The sequence below is a fragment of the Notolepis coatsorum genome (assembly GCF_963971535.1).
Source record: "Notolepis coatsorum genome assembly, chromosome: 1".
Lineage (NCBI taxonomy): Eukaryota > Metazoa > Chordata > Actinopteri > Aulopiformes > Paralepididae > Notolepis > Notolepis coatsorum.
In genome coordinates this window covers 171,756,143-171,771,768 of record NC_140165.1, presented here as the reverse complement: position 1 = coordinate 171,771,768, position 15,626 = coordinate 171,756,143, and positions in this window count along the sequence as shown.

Sequence of the window (15,626 nt, the reverse complement as noted above, 5' to 3'; positions counted from 1 at the left end):
CTACATGTGTTGATGGGATTTGGAGAGCACATGATGGCCGCCTAGTGGCGCCAGCTAAACTGTGTCAACTGATCATAAAGCAGGCACATGGCCCCACCCATGTGGGCAGACTGAGAACTACTAAAGAGGCAGAGACGCATTGGTGGCATCCATATTTCAAAGAGATGGTGGAGAACTTCATTGCAGACTGCCACACCTGCAACGCCTTTAATGTAAAGAGGACCTACAAGTGTCCTATGGGTAGGTTCCCTGTCCCAGATGCGCCTTTTAAAGAAATCTGCATAGACTTCACAGATATGGGAGCTGAGAATGTTGTACGTGGATATAGGTACATTTTGGTTGCGGTAGACAGGTTCACCCGATGGGTAGAAGCCATCCCCTGTAGGAAAGAGGATGCGGCCACAGTTGTTAAGTGGCTAAGAAATGAGCTTGTCCCCCGTCATGGGCTCCCGACATTAGTCCGGAGTGACAATGGCTCGCACTTCACCAGTCACAAACTGGCAATAGTGGAAAAGCAGCTAGGCATAGGGCACAAATTCGGTGCAGTTTATCATCCGGCCTCACAGGGCCTTGTAGAACGAGCAAACCAAACTTTGAAGAGGAAAATTGCCAAGGCCTGTCATGGGACTAAGATGAAGTGGGTGGATGCACTTCCCCTTGCGCTGATGTCCATGAGATCTTCCCAGAGTGGGAGAACTCACCTTTCTCCCCATGAACTAATGACAGGTAGACCAATGCCAGGCCCACCCAGAGAGGGGGGTGTTGGTCCAGCGTTGAACATATGGGACATTGAGGTGGAAGATTATATTAGGGCTCTCACTAAAATCACTCGAGTCTTGTCTTCACAGGTCCAGAACGCAGAGCCAGCCGAGGAGACACCGGAACAGACTCCTGTTAAACCTGGTGACTGGGTAAGGGTCAAAGTGCACAAAAGAAAGTGGACTGACCCTAGGTGGAAAGAGCCTGCCCTGGTAGTGGAAGCTACCTCGCACGCTCTGAAGGTAAAAAGTAAAACAGGAGCTAATTGGCACCACCTCACACATTGTGTACCTGCACAGGAACCCTCTCGTAAACTTGGAGAGGTTAGACACGATTTGGCCGTGCTGGAACAAGAGAGTAATGAGAATCTGGCTACCTGATCTATTAGAATCAGCAATATCTGATGACATTCTGTCTGATATAGGACAAAACACGCTTGACGACATCCTTAATATAACATCCCCTTCTTCTCACCAAATACAACACCAGAACGCAGTTGTAAGCGTTACTGGAGTACGCCATATCTCTGTAAAGCTAAGTAGGGTAGTGGTGGGTAGTCTGGCAATCACAGTGTTTTCCTTGCTACTTGCTGTACTTTGTTACGGAGTAAGATACCTCCTAAAAAATGGAAATGGCGTCTAAAAATGTAAAATTCACATGTCTTAGGATCAGTCTGGTGTTAGGATGTCTGTTAGTTTTTACCCTTGGTCTGTTCTGCTATTGTTTCTCATCCAACCCCCGTGCAGTGCAGCAGACTATCAAAGAACCTGCTTCCCGTGACTACGCCCAGAGACGCGGGGTTAGAAGGGCCAGATACATTATGGACGTCAGGTTTGAGGAAGGGAAGACAGCAACAGTGTTGATTGAAGCTTGTATATTGGCTGGCTGTAGAGGGAATCATGCTACATACTCCCAGTTGAATAAACGCATCTGTGTTTCCCATGCTCTTCCGTGCCGTTCCCCCACAGACTCAGCTTGGGACACTAAGGGGAGCAGGGACCATGGCCGCACGCAGGATCCAGAGATGAGATTAGACGAGTCTGGGCGCTCGCTTAAAGACAGGCTGACTGTGATCAACGGACAACCCCCACCCAGCTGTAAAGTAGGTTCATGTAACCCCATTGTTATCACCCTCGTAAATGCACAGGTGGGGGATGCCGTTGATCTGGTCGTAGGCATTCCGGGTGTGGGATATCCAGATTTCACAGGACCATTTAGACTGGTGATAGGGCCCCCGAACACCCCACCCCCCCTAGTAGAAGGAGTCCGACCCAGACCATTAGCCACTGAGCATCCACAAGTCACATATGTTCGTATGGGTTCGGTAGAAGACACCATAGCCATAGAGACAGGATATACTGAGCCAAATATGTGGTTAAGATGGATGCTGTTCACTGCAAAACTGAACGACGTGTCTGAATGTGTAATCTGTGCATCAGCCAGGCCCTCATTGGGCACGGTCCCCTTTCCTGTGAGCATGCGGGAGGACCCCGGGGGTTTCATGTGTCTACTGGACATGTTCCTCACTAAAATAGCTGTTAAACCCAATTGCACCGCACTCGCTAAGCTCTTTCCCCCCGTTGGAGTGGCCCCCATTGCTCCCCCGTTTACTCCTCATCTGGGGGCGTACACGTGTATCACCAGGAGGGACAGAGGGGGCAGAGCAGTGGGGGAGATAAAGACATGTGACACGCAACACAGTGTCAACACACTGAGTACAACAGGAGACTTGTCAAAGATGCGCTACGCCAGGACGGATGTCTGGTGGTATTGCGGTACAGACATACTCTACTCCATTCTCCCCGATAAATGGTCAGGTGTATGTGCCCCTGTTCAGCTGGTTTTGCCCTTTTATGCTATCCCCTATACTGCTGAGGAATTAGAGAACACAGCGGCAGGGGGGAGGGTGCTCCGCCCCAGCCCTCGCCGTAGCAGGCGTAGGGCCCCTAAAGGCTCCTTTGACAGTGGCATTTATCTTGATTCCATAGGCGTACCAAGGGGGGTCCCCGACGAGTTCAAGGCCCGGAACACAGTGCTCGCAGGGTTTGAGTCTATTTTTGTTTGGCCCACAATTAATAAGAATTTAGATTGGATCCAGTACATATTTTATAATCAACAGCGTTTTATAAATTACACGAGGGAGGCTTTTGAGGGGGTGGCGGAGCAGCTCTCCGCTACCAGCCTCATGACACTCCAGAATAGGATGGCGTTGGACATGTTAATGGCTGAGAGGGGCGGGGTCTGTTCCATGTTCGGGGCCTTATGCTGCACATTTCTCCCAAATAACACCAGTCCTGATGGCTCAGTGACCAAGGCCTTGTTAGGCTTAACGACCTTGAGTCATGAGCTTAAGCGGAACAGTGGTGCGGCAGACCCTTTCGGTGGAGCGATGGAGAGGTGGTTTGGTCGGTACAAGTCTATGTTTGTCAGTATGTTTATGTCCCTCGCTGTTGCCGGTTCTGTTCTTGTCTTGGTAGGATGTTGTTGCATCCCTTGTCTCCGTTCATTGACCAACCGGCTAATTACTACTGCACTGTCCAAGGAGAGGGATTCCTCCTTCTTTCCGCTGTTAAAGGGAGAAGGTGAGCCGGATGGGCACTCGCTGAGGTTGGCGGAGGACGATCGCGGGAGCTACATTTCTCTGTATCCTACACCAGGAGCACTAGATGCCCATGGCAATCTCCCTGATTATGTGCATGCTCGTGTGTATCTCCCTAATTATATGCAATGTCCCTTTAAGTCTGCCACTCTCCCGTATGTCTCAGACCGTATGCCCCGTGTACAGGCCGTGTACCCCACCGTATGCCCTCCTCTCCCCCCTGTTGTTCCCTCTGCCCCGTTCCCTCCGTTCCCCACTCCAGCCCCTCCTCCCAGTGTCCACTCTGCCCCATTCCCCCTGTTCTCTACTCCGGCCCCTCCTCCCACTGTCCCCTCTGCTTCGTTCCCTCTTTGCTCTCTGACTGTGCAGGAAGAGGAGGGCTGAGAGGCCTCTGGACTGTCCGTTGCCACGTGTTGCCAGATCGTGATATCCAGATATTGGGAGAAGGCTATGCCTGGTCTCTCCTCACCGGATAACACGGACTCTCCTGTACCTGGTACCGGGAGAAGACGCCTCGTGTCATAGGCCTCTAGCCTGTTCTGTCTCCTATTCTACCCTCTCTCTCATCTCTCTATACCCGCACAAATTCCTCTCTCTCCTCTGGGCCCCCACATGTATGTGGTCACACTCCACAAGTCCAACAAGGTGTCACACTCCACAAGTCCAACAAGGTGTCACACTCCACAAGTCCAACAAGGTGTCACACTCCACAAGTCCAACAAGGTGTCACACTCCACAAGTCCAACAAGGTGTCACACTCCACAAGTCCAACAAGGTGTCACACTCCGCGAGCCCAACAAGGTGTCACACTCCGCAAGCCCAACAAGGTTACGTGTAGGTCTGATGTATTAGTGTTGGTCATCCCATACAAGCCGGAGAAGGGGCCTCGTGTCATAGGCCTCTAGCCTGTTCTGTCTCCTATTCTACCCTCTCTCTCATCTCTCTATACCCGCACCAGGTTCTCTCTCTCCTCTGGGCCCCCCATTGTATGTGGTCACACTCCACAAGGTTGCGTTCGAGTCTGATATGTAGAGTTGTGATCTATCGCGGACGTCGGGCGGCGGTGAAGTTTCGTTTTCTTTTGTATTTTTCTGTTTTTTAGGGGGCCTTTTGGCGCCCTACGCCCTGGTATGGGTTATACACTGTTGTTTTTTTATACGCTGTCATGTTTTTTATACACTGTTATGTTTTTATATACACTGTTATGTTTTTTATACACTGTTATGTTTTTATATACACGGTTATGTTTTTTTATACACTGTTATGTTTTTTATACGCTGTTATGTTTTTTTGTATACACCGTTGTGTTTTATTATGCACTGTTCTGTTATTGTACACTGTTATGTTATGTTTGACAAACTCACAGTGAGTCTGATGTGCTGTGAGCTGCGCCAAGGGCCGTTACCATAATAGCGGGACTATGGGACGATGTGTGCCTTTTATCCTCCAGTTATGTCATAGTATTAAGCATGTTATTATTCATGTGTTCTTTAATGGGCCGTGCATTCTAGGCCGTGGATTGTCTCTGGAGATTTTTTGGCCACATGCAGTGACTCTGTTTGAGGTGGTAGGTGGAGAGGTTGATGATTGTGCCATTTCTCTACCGACTCTTGTGCTTTTTGCGGTGTAGATTGGGTCGGCCGGTGTGTTTTTTATTATATACTGTTTGATTGTTTGTTGTTGATTTGGGGTCCCCTTCTGTTTCATTTTTTCCCTACCTGGTGGGTAGGGAAGGGGGGACTGTCAGATTATGACATGTATAATCATGGAAGTAATAGCAGAAACATTCTATGGGTACATGTATAAATCATGTAAGCAGTTCCTGGTTTCTTGGCTCTCTCCCCCTCTCTCTCTGTGGCACAACAAGAGCACCAAGATCTTAATCAGAGACCATAAATACTCACACACACGACAAAGGCATAGTCATTCTCCCAAGACTGCAGAGTTGGAGCGAATAGCTTTAACTCAATTAATTTGACACGAAATGCCACAAGTAACTAAATTATGACTTGACTAAGATTACCCGAGATTAGGGGACGGGGCCAAGTAGAGTTTAAGTACTAAACGATAAGACACATATCAATAAATCTTTTCCCTCCCTTTCCAACACACACACCTAGAACACATTCCCCTCTTCACACACACAGCATACACACACACACACACTCTAACACACACACACACATAGCATACACACACACACACCAACACACAATAGCACACACACACCAGCATACACACACACTCTAACACACACACACACACACACATAGCATACACACACACACACACCAACACACAATAGCACACACACCAGCATGCACACACACACACACCAACACACAATAGCACACACACACACACCAGCATGTACACACACACACCAACACACACGCAGGCACACACACACCAATTATATGACGTGCCATGGGGAGGAGTGAAAAAGGGATCGGAGGCGGGAAGCCAGGACACACTTCTGCTTTTTTCTTGAGAGGAACACACTGTGGCCGGCCGGTCATTTCACTTTGTGTTCAAACTACTAGTATTATTGTTTATTCCACTTTTTATATCTTATCTACTTTTATACCTTGTTCATTCATTTTTATATAATAAAACTACCTCAAAAGTGTTTCATTCTTCACTTCTTTTTAAATCTTATTACCGATCGGGTTCTCAAAAGGTTCCAGACCCGACATAAAGGCCTTCAAAATGCATCAGCCAGTGGAGCGGGATGACTCTGATGATGACGAGGATGAGGTGACGTTTACTGACATCAGTGAAGCCTTGCAGACCTGTGTTGTTTTTGATGATGGTGGTGGTGAAGACGATACTGTGATCACGTTGCCGCCACATCAGAGATGTGCGTCACACACCCTGAACCTGGTGTCATGCACTGATATTGACAAGTGGTTACTGTCAACACCCGGAACAAAACATGTTTACAGAAGTGCTACTACAAAATGCACAGGGTTGTGGAATAAGGCAAGTCGGTCAACGGTGGCTGCAGAGACTGTGCATGATGTCATTTCCAAGAAGCTGTTAGTCCCATGCACCACAAGATGGAACTCATTCTATGGTGCCCTGGCTCGTATATCTGGGATTCCTATAGTTGAGCTGAACACCATCTCGTCCAAGTTTGGATTGACAGCCATCTCAGAACGAGAACACCAGTTCATTAAGGAGTACTGTACGGTCATGAAGCCACTTACAGTTGCCTTAGACATTATTCAGGGAGAAGATCATTGTTTCCATGGCACACTCCTACCCACGCTGGAGACATTGATATCCAAGACCCTGAAACTGAAGAGTGGCCTGCACATCCTAATTGACCTTCCAGAGGCAATTGTCACAGTAAGAACTTTAATTTATTTTAGATCTTCAACAAATTACCCAATACATTTATTTTATTATATGAATGGGAAAAGATAACTATTCTATTCTAGCCTTTACAGTTATGAATCATTATGACTACAGATGAGTCTATAATGCATATCTCTATCTGGATAGGGATAGATACAGATAATATAATATGGACTTTGCATCCTTATGTATCATTTCAGGCAGTCAAAACGAGATTTGCAGAGGTGCTGGAAAGCGAGGATGCTGTCTTGGCTGTTGTGACTTTGCCCAAGTTCAAACTACTGTCATAATCACAGCACGGGCCTACTTCACTCCCCCTCCTTTTCCCCTCACGTCCTCCACACGCTCATCTTCATCCCCCTCTCCATCCACTGCACACTCCTCCTCACCCTCTCCTTCTCCAGTCACCCCTTCCTTTACCCTCATACGCCCAGCTGTATTTCATCCCCCTAATTCGCACGCGGTCAAGCACCCCACTCTCCACAGCTGCACTCAATCCTTCCCTGATGGGGGGACTACTTCTACACCTCGACGCTGACCAGAAGCTGTCGTGGTATTAATTACCACTGCCCAGGTACGACGTCTCTGCCGAAAGCTCTGCTAGATACAAACCGTGTATTTGCCTACTCTAACCTGTTTCTCTCCTGTGCCCCAAAGGACCGCCGTCCCTGCCTGGACGTCACCTGTTCCCGAAGAGGAACACTTGTTCTCCTGCTGCAACCCAGCAGCTTCCAAGACAAGCACCAGGACCGATTGCTCGCTCACTGCCGCCGCGGCAGCCACAAGACAGAACATAACCCTGTTCTATTTCCCCCAATTCCTGTGTTGCTCATTTGACATTAAACACCCTTGAAACCGCTCCTATCTCTTCTCGTGTATTCAGCAATTGGGCTGTGCTCCAGACCCCAGTTCTCACAACTACGTTGGCTGCGGACACAGGATAGGAAGGACAAGGCCAAGGCAAGTCTGCTGGCAGAGTGTCGGAAAATTGTCCAAGAAGAAGACCAGCAAGCAGGTACCATCCCACCAACACGCCACCTCAGCACAGACTCTGCCATAGAGGATGAGTTATTTTCCTTTGAGGATGACACCTCTGATACTGCTGAAAGTCAAGTTGCAGATTATTTCAAATCAGGAGAACAAGGGATAGACTCTCTTAATGGATTTGCACTGATAAAGAAGATTTCACTCCAGCATAATGCAGCCACTCCATCCAGTGCCCCAGTAGAGAGACTTTTTAGCTTGGGGAAGCTAGTCTTGACTCCACTGAGGAACAGGCTATCTGACCAGAAGTTTGAGAAGCTTTTGGTTTTGAGATACAACCACTGGTTCAATGACAAGAAGGGGTGAATGGATAGCTAGATAAGGTATCTTACATTTTTGGTAAATTGCTTAAAGAGCATAATTTAATTTAGATGTATTGGCTGGATGCAGCCTCTTGAAGTGAGATTGTCAACAATGGCCAGAGAAAGAGATTTATTTTTATGGAGATGTATTACCTGTTTACATTTGGATTCCTTAGTTTTGCTATACATTGCACTTTTCAGTTACATTGAAAACACCTCATTGTTACACTGTTCTACTTTTTTGAGGAAGAAAATACTTGAAGTACAGTATACTGTATCTACCAATTGTCTGAAGTTTTATTTGCACTACAAAGTTAATTTGTTATTTGTGGTATAGTGCTTAAAAAGCATAATTTAATTTAGATTTATTGGCTGGCTGCAGCCTCTTGAAGTGAGATTGTCAACAATGGCCAGAGAAAGAGATTAATTTTTATGGAGATGTATTACCTGTTTATATTTGGTTTCCTGATAAAAGGATAAGAAGCTTTAGGTTTCCTGATAAAAGGATAAGAAGCTTTAGGTTTCCTGAGAATGAGATATGAAGCTTTAGGGCTTATGAGAATAAGATATGAAGCTTTAGGTTTCCTGAGAATAAGATATTAAGCTTTAGGGCTGCTGATAATAAGATATTAATCTTTAGGGCTGCTGAGGTCAGTAACCTCTGCTCTTTATATCTCCTGGGATGAACTCTGAATGGACTGGCGAGGGTATCCGGTTTCAAGATATTCATTTTATAAGCACATTGTCAGTGACCAGAGAAAGAGATGTTTTTTTTTTTTTTTTTATGTATACATTTACATTTGGATTCTTTCGTTTTGCTATACATTGCAATTTTCAGTTACATTGAAAGCACCTCATATTGTTATACTTTTTCGAGCAAGAAAATACTTGGAAGTACAGTATACTGTATCTACCAATTGTCTGAAGTTTTATTTGCACTACAAAGTTAATTTGTTATTTATTTGTGGTATAGTGCTTAAAAAGCATAATAAAATCTTTCCCAGTTGTGGCCTGTTGGATAAATATCAAAATTCCAAAACATCTATTGTGGTATTTCATTTGTATCGATTCACTATATAAACATAGTAATTATAATAATATACATACATGGCATTTGATTGGAGGCTAGTCTCACTTTGTCCCACAGCAACATTAAAATAGTTTAGATTTGTGTACATTGTTTATGTTAATAATGTATTGTATTAAGTGCCCATTTCATTATAATATTCAGATTTATCATAAATAATTGAACATGCACATGTATTTTATGTTCCGTTAAAGAGGGGTGGAGGTCGGGTCACATTTTAGCAAAATTTTACTTTCTGAAGTAACTAGTTACTTTTTTAATTTGTAACTGAGTAAGTAGTTACTTTTTGGAAGAAGTAACTGTAACTAGTTACTATTTTAAAGTAACTTGCCCAACACTGTGCACCACTGATATATAACTATAAGCTTTATATTTATTTAGTTTGTGCTGCAATAAGTGAATCCATGTTGGATACTGTTAAATAAAAAAATTACAAAAACATTAACACATTGGCGGCCACTGGGATGAGTCTAATATCACTAGAGACGACCAGAATATGTAAACAGACTTGGGGCTGTTTGTAGAGCTAAATCTATACTTTATAGTATTGCTATCTGTCCATTCTCATTGTCAATTGGGACCATAAACCGTCCCTTCAAAATGGCTTAAAGAAAAATCATCAATACGTTCTCATTTTATAGCGCCGTGAATATAGATGCTCTGCAACATGTAGAGGCTGCTGTTCCATCTCACAGCAATGTCCTGCTGTAGACGCTTGATGTCCATCTTCAGGTCGTTCTGGATATCTTCCAGACGCGAATAGGCCAACGGTGAATGTTTGAAATGGCCAATGATTTTCCTTGTGGTGGCCTGTGTGTCTGTGACGCTGCGCTGAGACAGTAGACCTTCATGCATGGCACGTTGGAGCGTGTGCGCGAGACAGCCCACACTCGTTACTTCCATATCATCCATGGCCTTCTTCATGTTTCGCGCGGTCCCGCAAAATAACATGGACCCGTGACTTCTCTATTCCCCAACTGGTAAGCATGCCCAGGAGCGCCTCTCTAACACGATCTACCGTGTGAGATCCTCGGAAGTTCTGCGCATGCAATGTAGCGTGATGCAACTTAAACTCTGAGTCAATCCACTGAACGGTGAAGCTAATGAGTGACATTGGACTCACTGAAGAACTCCATATGTCTGTGGTAAATGATAAAGAAGGCACACCTGTTAACATGGCTTGCAGGTGGTCACGGAGCTTGGTGTGAAGCGCAGGCAGAGCTTTGTCGGTGAAGTAGTGCCGAGAAGGCAACTGATAACGTGGCTCCAAGTGCTCTATGAGACAGCGAAACCCCACGTTCTCCTTCACAGATAACGGCTGGTCATCCAACGCGATAAATTCAGCTATCTTGGCTGTTATTTTCTTGGCCCTGTCACCGTGCTCTGGCAGTTTATCTTTCCTTTTAAGAGTCTCTGAAAGTGTCGGTTGTACTTGTCTCAGTGTCGTTGCAGCTACGTACTCGCCATGCTGTTGTTTGTGGCTGTTTCTCAGGTGGCGTATGAGATTCGAATCTCTGTTTTTTCCTCCACGCGGAATGTCCTCCTTGCAAACATTGCAAGTGGCTGTTGGACTGGCTTGACTTTCTATTTAAAAATGCTTCCAAACCTCTAAAATGTTTGTCTAGCTGCTCAAGTCAGTGGATAACCGTGTTTCGGGAGTGACACGTTGTTGTGAGCGTGTAGGTCTCTTGAGGGATTCGGCATACGTCACTTGTCGTGCAACGGTGTAAATTAAAGGAAATGTGTTTGTTGTGGCAAATTCTTCTGCTCTGTGTGACAATAAATAAATTAATGATGATATATTATATGTAATTTAAAACCAAAACTAAGGCCTCAGTATGAGTTTTAAGATGTGAACATGGTCATGTTTGTTGAATAATAAAACATTTTTTTTTTTTTTTTTTATTATTTATTTACATGCGCATTTGTGCGTCTCTATGATAACAATCTGTGATTAATGGAGACTGGAGTATGTGACCAGTAACTGGCCGGTCGTATATTAGTTGGCTTGTGGCATTTTGTCACAATGAGTTGAATTATTTGATCCGGGCTAGTCTGGTGAGATCTCTCACCAAAGGAGTCAATGTGTGCACGTTAAGAGTGAGGGTGTATGTATGTGTGTGTGTGTGTGTGTGCGCGTGTGTGCGTGTGGGGGAGATGTGTGCGTGTGTGTAGGTTTGTGTGTATGTGTGCTTTGAGAGTGTGGGGGGTGTGGAGTGAAAGTGTATGTGTGTGTGTGTGTGTGTGTGTGAGTTTTTATGGTCACTGATAACAATCTGTGAGTGGCCCTCTGGCTGGCTAGAGAGAGATAATTTTTTTTTTTTTTATCCACTTTTTCTCCCATTTTTCTATATTTTCTCCCATCCCAATTTCGTATCATCCAATTCAACCCTCCCCTGTCACGAACGCTGTTTCTTGCCTCCCACAAGCCGGCTGCAATGTGGACTAAGTCATACATAGCACAAGTCCCCTCCGGTACTTGAGGTAACAGCAGTCGCATCTTTTCACCTGCGCAGCTCGATCTCTCAGTGTCGAGGAGTAACGCGTGGGAGGCTCACGCTGCCCCCGACACTTCCTGATTCTACTGCGCAGGCGCACCAACCGACTTGTAGGAGTCGCTTGTTCACAACGCCCGATCCCCACCCTTCAGTTTCCCTCCCCGTAATACGGCCAATGTGTATTACTGCGGACGACCAGCTAAACTGAAAACAATGTGGAGAGCTGGATTCGAACACGCGAATCCTAGCGTCTCCACACTGGTGGCGAGTGCCTTGCCCACTACACCACCTAGCCGCCCGCTAGAGAGAGATAATTTAAGGGAAACAAACTTTGTATAGTGTAATGATGGGAGAATGTCTCTTCTATAAATTTACGTGATATACGTGTCATATTTCAACAGCTGCACTGTCAGGGGCGCCTGGTGATACTAAATCCAGATTGAACTCTGCCATTGGAAAGGGTAGATTTGGCCCGATCCATAGATGTGTGACTTGGCCATAATAAGGTCATCTAGATTGTCCTGATATTCTATAATCATATTTCAAATAGCATGTGTCCAGATGGCAGAATTCAGTACTGTATCTACAAAATCTCCTGTTAATCATCTGCCCTTTATTAATTTGCTTAGATGTTTTGTACACGTGATCTCAAGAAGGTGCTGAATTTTTTAAATGTGAAATTTGAATTTGAATTAAAATTTGAATTCACAGTCAAAGATGAAAAAAGATATTCTCCTTTGGCTCATTACAATTTACTCAAGCCTAGTAACAGACACAATATTTCTGACACTGTGAATACATTCCCTGAGATCCATAGATGTCCCTAGATACCAGGGCGGCTAGGTGGTGTAGTGGGCAAGGCACTCGCCACCAGTGTGGAGACGCTAGGATTCGCGTGTTCGAATCCAGCTCTCCACATTGTTTTCAGTTTAGCTGGTCGTCCGCAGTAATACACATTGGCCGTATTACGGGGAGGGAAACTGAAGGGTGGGGATCGGGCGTTGTGAACAAGCGACTCCTACAAGTCGGTTGGTGCGCCTGCGCAGTAGAATCAGGAAGTGTCGGGGGCAGCGTGAGCCTCCCACGCGTTACTCCTCGACACTGAGAGATCGAGCTGCGCAGGTGAAAAGATGCGACTGCTGTTACCTCAAGTACCGGAGGGGACTTGTGCTATGTATGACTTAGTCCACATTGCAGCCGGCTTGTGGGAGGCAAGAAACAGCGTTCGTGACAGGGGAGGGTTGAATTGGATGATACGAAATTGGGATGGGAGAAAATATAGAAAAATGGGAGAAAAAGTGGATAAAAAAAAAAAGATGTCCCTAGATACCAAGAACATGCAAATGTGCTTGTAGAAGTGGAGCAATCTTCCATTTACTTAGGTATGTATTTTTAGGCGGATTTTCTGAAATGGCTAGGGCTAAAGAGGTTAAACACTACACCATATTTGATCTATTTATTAATAATAGCAAACCACTTCACCACAGTTTGCAGTTGTTTTTAATCATGATAAATGGTTAATTGATTGACTTTCTGTTGCTATATATTTCAAATGTTTTATGTATTATGTGTTGTATTTCTTGACGTCATCATAAATGAGAGCTTTGCTCTCAATGGTCCTTCCAGATTAAATAAAGATTGAATGAATGAATAGTGTTCGACAGAGGTCATCCCATAGGTCATCCCGTTGGAGAATTATTCAGAGACATTTGTTTTTGCACATTTGTTTTTTCTGCTTCCTCAAGCTCTGGATCACACAGGCTAACAGAAAAACTACATCAATAGCGTTTGTGTGTTTTGCAGTAGTCTCTCAGAAAAACCAGGGTTCATCCTCCATAAGCGGAAATGAGTCGGTAGCAGGAAGCGCATATTTCCCCCTCTCACTAGTACCGTTGCCCCCCCCCCCCCCCCCCCCTCCCATGAGCCGTGTTAAATGACTGCCTCTCTGAAAGGGCCATTTATGCTAATGTTGTCATTCATCTGTGTGGGCGGACAGGGCAAAAGCATGTGGAAACAATAACCAGGCTGTCATTGAGAGTCCTTCGCACGCTTGTGGGCTGCCATCGCCGAGACGCTGAAGGTACCATGAAAGGTCCCGGTACAAAGGAGAGCCACGCAGCCCTCCTCCTCTTCCTCAACACCGTATTATAACTGAAGCACATATTAGCAGCACAAAGACACTAATGTGAGCCACATTTCAGAGGCTGACAGGCCCGGGGATAGATACAGAGAGAGAGGAAAGAGAGGAGGGGACTGTTTGCTAGTGCAGGGTTGAAGACGGAGGAAGTGGCCGGGTTTACATTTGGTCATTTAGCTGAACGCTTTTATCCTAAGCGACTTACAAATCGTGTACAACAAGTCAGCAGGAAGGGTACACCTCTGGCAGCTAAGGGTCAGTGGTGTTGTTCGTCTATAGCTCAGCGTTCAACACCATAGTCCCGTTATCGCAATAAAATTATAAAATTATTATATTAATAGACTTGTTTTGCTGCTGCGAATGTCTCGAGTTGATGTCGTCATCAGTTCGCGCACGTTAGCAGTTAGCCAGAGCAAGCGGTGTATCCCACGACAATGTACTATGTAACTATTACCCTAAAATACTCCGTTCCGCCCCAATACATTGCAACGACGTCCACCGCATAGCATACCCCACACTACTCTAACCGTGGCCTCAGAATTCACGCCACACACCCACTCGGCACGTAAACTATAAAATAGCGGTGTGCAAGCTAATTATCCTAGCCAGCCTTGTTTCCAATGTACTAACTAGCACCCTAAAATACTCCGTTCCGCCCCAATACATTGCAACGACGTCCACCGCATTCCCCACACTACTCTAACGTGGCCTCAGAATTCACGCCACACACCCACTCGGCACGTAAACTATAAAATAGCGGCGTGCAAGCTAATTATCCTAGCCAGCCTTGTTTCCAATGTACTAACTAGCACCCTAAAATACTCTGTTCCGCCCCAATACATTGCAACGACGTCCACCGCATACCCCACACTACTCTAACCGTGGCCTCAGAATTCACGCCACACACCCACTCCGCACGTAAACTATAAAATAGCGGCGTGCAAGCTAATTATCCTAGCCAGCCTTGTTGACTACTAGAGTCCTACCTCTCTACCCAGAGGTGCACCGCGGGTCTCCCTCACTGTCGGCCATCTCCTTCACTGATTGGTTGTTAGTGCGTGTGCTCATATCCAAGCTTGGAAAATCGATATATCGAAACTTTGCGACCACGTTTCATGTTTATTTCGAGGAAATAATTTATCGCGATAGTTATCGTTTTATCGCCCAGCCCTAGCTCAATACATACAATTGTTAAGGGGATGCAGACCAGAGAAAGACTTTCATCTTGTTTACATCAGGGTCCCCCATTTTCAATTCATCATAACATATATGACATACACGACATACAGATAGACAGTACTGCTACATCTATACATTTATGACATACCAGATTTGTGATACAAAAAGAGTCTAAAAAAGAGTATATACATTTGACGTAGAAACTGTACATTGGAGGAGGTTGGGTAGGTGGGGTTGAGTGGGGGGGGGGGCTGTACATTGGGGGGGGGGGTTGGGTAGGAGGGGTGGGTGGGGGACACTGTACAACTGTACAAGCAAAACTGTACATTGGAATATTGACAAAACCATACTTGGTCATTTACTGTACATTGGAGGGGGTTGGGTTAGGACATTTACAGGAGCCAGTTTCCAATTGCAGTCTCCTGTAGGTGTTCTTTGAGAGTGGTTTTGAAAGTGGGTAGTGATTCACATTCCTTTACAGCTTTTGGGTAGGGCGTTCCACATTGATGTGGCATAATTGCGAAACGTGTTTAGTCCCTTGTTTGAGCCGAATCTGGGTTTAACATGATTTGTGGAGCTCCCTCTGGTGTTGTGATCGTGGTATTCACTGACCTTTGGGAAGTATTTTGACATGTACATGGGTACCTTGGTCGTGTAGTGT